This window comes from Carlito syrichta, unplaced genomic scaffold (assembly GCF_000164805.1).
Source record: "Carlito syrichta isolate Samal-C Ts95f unplaced genomic scaffold, Tarsius_syrichta-2.0.1 Scaffold308822, whole genome shotgun sequence".
In the NCBI taxonomy this organism is placed as follows: domain Eukaryota; kingdom Metazoa; phylum Chordata; class Mammalia; order Primates; family Tarsiidae; genus Carlito; species Carlito syrichta.
The window spans coordinates 205,259-211,614 of record NW_007252918.1 but is presented as its reverse complement, the minus strand read 5'-3'; the positions used below and the strand labels follow the sequence as shown (position 1 = coordinate 211,614).

The 6,356-nt window shown below is 41.2% G+C and overlaps 1 pseudogene; it reads right to left on the bottom strand.

The window, feature by feature from the left end:
* Window positions 1–1,799: 1,799 nt before the first annotated feature.
* LOC103268389 lies at window positions 1,800–6,004 on the bottom strand (annotated as a pseudogene).
* Between the last annotated feature and the right edge of the window lie 352 nt (window positions 6,005–6,356).

Genomic DNA, 6,356 nt, shown 5'->3' with positions numbered 1-6,356 from the left:
TGAATATAAACACCTGCTGGGTGAGTCCCTAGAAAATTTTATGATCCCTGATGTTCACACACCTGCAGGTAGTGAAGACCCATGAGGATGTAGGGAGAAGGAGACATTCCCTTATCTGCTGTTCTGCTGGTCACTTCAATGGGGGGCAGTAATGGTCAGATGTGTGTGGCTTGTCCCCTAGAGGTGCGCCAGAATTTCACAGGATTCTCTACACTGAGAAGGCAAGGGGGCTTGTCCATCTGTGTCTGTGGCCTGGTGATAACATTCCCTTCCTATTCTCCTGGCCAATGTACCTCCCGGCCTGTGACACACGATCAGAGGTCCTTTTAAGTTATACCTTCAATTACACAAGCCAGAACCCCGTAGGGAATCTTGGATCTCTTTTTATATCTGTGTCTGTGGTTGAATTCTAATGTATACACATGGAAATACCAAAATTTCATGACGAGGGGATGCCCCTTAAAAAGAGAAACAAAGAGTTTGAAAGCAGTGAGACAAGGGTGCTGAGTGTGTCTGGAGGATTTAGGTGCCAGAGGCTTCAGCTTCTCTAGTGACCTCAATTTTGTCCCTTTGTTGTTTTGGGTCTTCCTCAAATGCTTGAGCCCCAGTATTTGGATCACAGAGATTGGACATTTCTTTCTCAGGTATCAAGAAAAGCAAAGAAAAACCAAGAACAAGTTTTAAAAAATTGGTTACAGCCGGACTCGGTGGCTCAGCCTGTAATCCCGCACCTTTGGGAGGCTGAGGTGAGTGGATTGCCTGAGCCCGTGGGTTCGAGACCCACCTGGGCAGCAAGACCTCATCTCTACAATAAATCAAAAAATCAGCCAGGCGTGGTAGCGCATGCCTGTAATTCCGGCTACTCGGAAGGCTGAGGCAGAAGGATCGCCAGGGCCCAGCAGGTGAGGCTGTGGTGGCCGGGAGCGGCCACTGCACTCCAGTCTAGGCGACTGAGTGAGACTCCAACTCAAAAAAAAATTGGTTACAAGCATAAGGTGCCGAAGATCTGGGATGAGTCTGATTCACGTATTTTGTGTCGGGGAAGGCTGTGATGGAAACCCTGTTGGGACTAATATGGCCTTGGCCTGCCTATGCTCTCTCGTGCTTTCAGCAGAGTCTCTAATGGCTATTCTAATCAAGGAATTACTCTGAGGTCACTGCTGAGAGTCTGATTGGAAATGGCTCCCAGGTAATTCTAGGTTTCCTTAGGATTCTGACCCAGTTGACTGTAGATAAGGACTTGGCATTAATATCCCTTTCAATCTGCTTTTTAATACCCCACTGGGAATATGACCTAGTATAGTGTAATGTTATTTTTATATTTAGAGGTGTCGTCAATAGACACGGACTCCTAAAATTAGAGAGGTTTCCTGGTAGCTAACAGATAGGGAGGAAGTTCCAACCCCTAACAGAAAATCAACCCTTATCATAAATCTGGACCCACCTCTTGGGTTAATTCTGATTAGTGACTTCGACCCACCCCCTGCATTTGACTTTAACCCTGCATTCATGCAGGAAGGTGTTCCTCTGGGACCCAAACTAATGTTTCCTCACAGGGTCTCTTGCACAGTAATACACGATTGTGTCCTCAGTTCTTAAAGGGTGCATTTGCAAATACAGCATGTTCTTCTTGTTGTCTCTGGAAATGGAGAACCTGACCTTCGCAGAGTTTGTGTAGTATTTCTGATTTCCACCATAGCATATAATTGCCACTCACTTCATCCTCTCTTCTAGGGTCTGGAAAACACAGTTCATTCCATAGGTACTGAAAGTGAATTCAGAGACTGAAAGGAAGAATCTCAGGGACTCTCCCCCAGGCTGGTACAAACCTCCCCAGACTCCACCAGCTGTACCTCACACTGGGCACCTGCAAAAACAGACATAACCTAGTCAGATCTGCCACATATATTCATTGTTTCTCTTATTCACAAACTCACTATTTTTAGTCTCCATGAATCACCTTTAAAAATAGCAACAAGGAAAACCTGGTGGAGCCTCAAATCCATGGTGTGTCATCTGTGTTTCATCCCAGTCTTTGATTGGGATCATCTGGGCCTGGTTTCCCAGGGCTTCATGGAATGGAATGGGCTGGTTTTCATCAGCAGAGGGAGGGCCATATTTGCATGTCTCCTGTTATATAGCAACTTCTGGGATGAGATGCCTCGGGAAAGAACAGTGACCACAGTTGATGAAAGAATCCTGGGGAAGTTTGGTGTCACTGATAGCATTTGGGAAGATATGGTTTCTTATTACTAAAATTATGTGTTGTGTTGTGATAAGTACAATGCTACTATTTTGTTTATTTTTGTTTTGTTTGTGTATTTTTAAATTTTTTTAATTCATTGTCTACATGTGGAAGTTTGTTACATGGTTATGTGTCATAATTCTGGGTTTGGGCTACTTTTGAACACATCACTCAAATGGTCAGCATAGTATTCAACAGGCATATTCTAATCCTTTTATTCCCATTATTCCCATTTTGTAGTTCCCAGTGTCTATTATTTTCACCTTTAAGTTCTTTTGTTTGTTTTTTTTAGTTGGAGTCTCACTCTATTGCCCAGACTGGAGTGCAGTGTCCGCTCCCAGCCACTGCAGCCTCGACCTGCTGGGCTCCGGCGATCCTTCCACCTCAGCCTTCCAAGTGACCAGAATTACAGGCATGCACTACCACGCCCGGCTGATTTTTTGATTTATTGTAGAGATGAGGTCTTGCTGCCCAGGTGGGTCTCGAACCCGCGGGCTCAGGTAATCCACTCACCTCAGCCTCCCAAAGGTGCGGGATTACAGGCTGAGCCACCGAGCCCTGCTACCTTTAAGTTCTTGTAGTCATGGTTTTATTCCCACTTATGAGTGAAAATGTACAATATTTGGTTATCATTTTCTGAGTTAATACAGTTAGGATAATGTCCTCCAGCTGCATTCATGTTGTGTTAGAGTAAAATATTACATTCTTTTCATGAATGCATAGCATTCATTGGTGTATATGCACCACTTTTTTATTCAGTTCACAATTGATGGGCACTTAGGTAGGTTCCATAACTTTGCTATCATTTATAGTGCTGTGATAAACATATAAATGCAAGTAAAATTTTCATTGATTAACTCCTCTCCTTTTGGTAGATACGTAGTATTGGAATTGCTGATTTGAAAAGTGGTTCTATTTTTAGTAATGTGAGAAATCTCTAAACGACTTTACACAGTAATCAAGCTCATGTACTTTCTCACACCCAGTGTATAAGAGCTCCATTTCTCCACACCTTTGCTGAAATCAGGTTTGTTTGGTGGTTTTTTTCTACGTTTTTAAATGATAGCCCTTTTGATTGGTATGAGATAGTACCTCAAATATTTAATTTCCATTTAACTGGTGATTAGTTACGTTGAGCATCTTTTCACATGTGTTTGAGACACTTGTATTTCTTCTTTTGAGAAGTATCTGTTCATGTCCACTGCCTAATTTTAATGTGGTACTTTTTTCCTGTTGAGTCAATTTTCTTATAGATTCTAAGTCCATTTTCAGAGCTATAGTTTACTAATTTTTTAGCATATTTGATAGGTTGTCTATTTACTTGAGGAAGGTATAACAGCTTTATACACAAGCTCTCTAATAGGAAGTTAGCACTGTGGATGTTCCTTTCTCTGATGCTAGTGCCACTACCCTCCCAGGGAACCAGTGATGACTTCTGTGAGCCCTGCCCTGCGTGTGCACAGGAACTTAGGTGCTACCCTTACTGGTCACACTCATGATATGGAGCAGATTAATGAACCCAAGTTCAGTGTTCTCAGACTTTCATTAAGAAATATAGATTTATCTTTCCATACAAGGTCTTATTCTCCAATTATGGTCTGAACAAATTCTTCAATGTAGGGTATTGCAATCTGAGTGTTAAGCTTTTTTTATTTTTTGAGTTGGAGTCTCACTCTGTCACACAGGCTGGAGTGCTGTGGCATGCTCATGGCCATTGCAGACTCTCCCTGCTGTGTTTAGGTAATCTTTCCGCCTCAGCCTACGAAGCAGTTGGAACTACAGGTGTGTGCCACCATGCCCGGCTAATTATTTTATTTATGTAGAGATGAGGTGTAGTCATGTTGCCCAGGCTGGTCTCAGACTCCTAGGCTCAGGCAATCCTGTCGGTCACCTCAGTCTCCCAAAATTCTGGGATTAAAGGCATGAGGCACTGCACCTGGCTTGGGTATTAAATTTAAAAAATATATTTAATAATAAACAATAAATCTCCATTAATGTAAATAATAGATGAGTCATTAAAAGTTTGATAAGTCAGGTGAACAAAGTAAAACTGGACCCACTTGTTAGTACCTGGACAAGTGTGCTGACATTCTGTTGGACACAGAGTGGAAGTAGCAGGCCAAATATTCAAAACCACACGTGTTCATTACTAGCTAGATGCTCTCTTGGCCTTTTATTTGGATATGTGGGAGTTCCCACAACATTGTATTGGAGTAAGTAATGAGTGAGAAGCCCCTGGTAAGTCATTACCCCAATGACAGACTCTTGCCATCTAACTCAAGGGAAATGTTGGGTAAACCTATGTCCCCAAGTGGCATAAAGTTCTAAGTAGTGACCACAAAAGGACATTATGGAAGCCCACGTGAAGCCCTCTGACCACTGAACCCTGACTATAGAGAATTTCCTCCAACCCACACCTTATCACCATATTTGTAGCGCTATTGTGTAATAAAATCAGAAATAAAACCTATTCCTCTCAGATTTAATTTAAGAAATCTCTAAGATATCTAGAGAACAAAAGAGACAAAAACAAGCAAATAGCTCAGTTTATAGAGTGTCTTTTCATATTCTACACAATCTCTTATGTCTTAACAATATGTTTTTAATGGAAATTAAATTCAAAGTATCCATGCTTGTTAAATGAATTATTGCTTTTATTATCTTATGTTTATTATATGTGAGGCATACTTTATCCAAAATATATTGAAAATTGTAGATTTTAAAATCAAATATTTTTCACATTATGTAAGACACTTAAAAACTATTTTAAAATTGTTTAATATCAATTTTCTTGATGAAAATATGCCTTTAAACAACAAAATATTACTGTTACCCAGTTGAAACGGTTAAAATAGATAACACTGATGACAGCAATTAAGAGTGAAATTCTAGAAGAAAAATAAATAGTATACATTGCTGGTGGGAAGGGAAAGTTCATAACATGGAACCAATTTCAACATTTTTCGTAGAGTTAAAATGCGAACAGTCATATATTTTTTAAGTGTTTACAAAACTGATTCAAAACCTTATGTTCTCACTGATATCCTCAAGGGAACTCTTCTATCAGTTTTATTAATTAGATTTCATTCCTGCTCCCTGAATGCAAATCTAAAACAATGCTGCAGAGTAAATTTTGTAGGTAAAATTCCCCATATAATTATAGTATATGCACATTTCTATTATTTCTTTGCTTCAACAGATTGACTTCATATTCTAAGAAAAAATTCAACCTCATAATCCTTGTCACTGTTTCATGTCCAGCACCATCAGCCTTCTCTCTCAGGTTTCTGTCAGTCTCAGGATGTGGGTTTAACACTGTGTCTCTTGCACAATAATATATTGCTGTGTCCTCAGGTCTCAGACTTTTCAGCTCCATGTAGGCTGTGTTCACAGATGTGTCACCAGTAGTGGTGACTCTGCCCTGGAACTTCTGAGCGTACTTTGTCTCACCATCATCAGGGTCAATACGTCCCATCCACTCAAACCCTTGTCCAGGAACCTGTTGCAGCCACCTTATAAAGTAGTTGGTGAAGGGTGTATCCAGAAACCTTGCAGGAGACCTTCGTTGAGGCCCCTGGCTTCCTCACCTCAGCCCCAGACTGCAACAGCTGGATCTGGGAGTGGACACCTGTGGAGAGAAGACACAAGTGGATGAAATTCCCCCTGACTGGTCTTGGGCCCCTTCTCAACCTCAGGCCTGGGGATACCTTTACCTGTTACTGCTGCCACAAAGAAGAAGATCCTACAGGTACAGTCCATAGTGAAGAGCTGTGCTTTCAGGTGCTTCTCTATGGTGGGGATGTAATGATGGCTGATTCCATCAGGGCATAGATGAATCCATATTTAATTCAGAAACATCAGGCTATTTGCATATTCATAAGGCAGGCAATTCATAGCCTAGGTTCTGACAAGCTTGAGAAAGAGAAGCTAGATGATGCATATACCATGTAACAGTCTTATGTTGACATCTAAGTCCTAATCTTGCTTGCAAGTATTTGCGCCCTGTCATTCCCTGAACTCTGTTTACACAGGTCTCCTTCACTGAAGAACATTGCCTCTCAGAATACACTCCTCACTAGGTCTTGCATTTTATTAGCTTGAACACCACCTA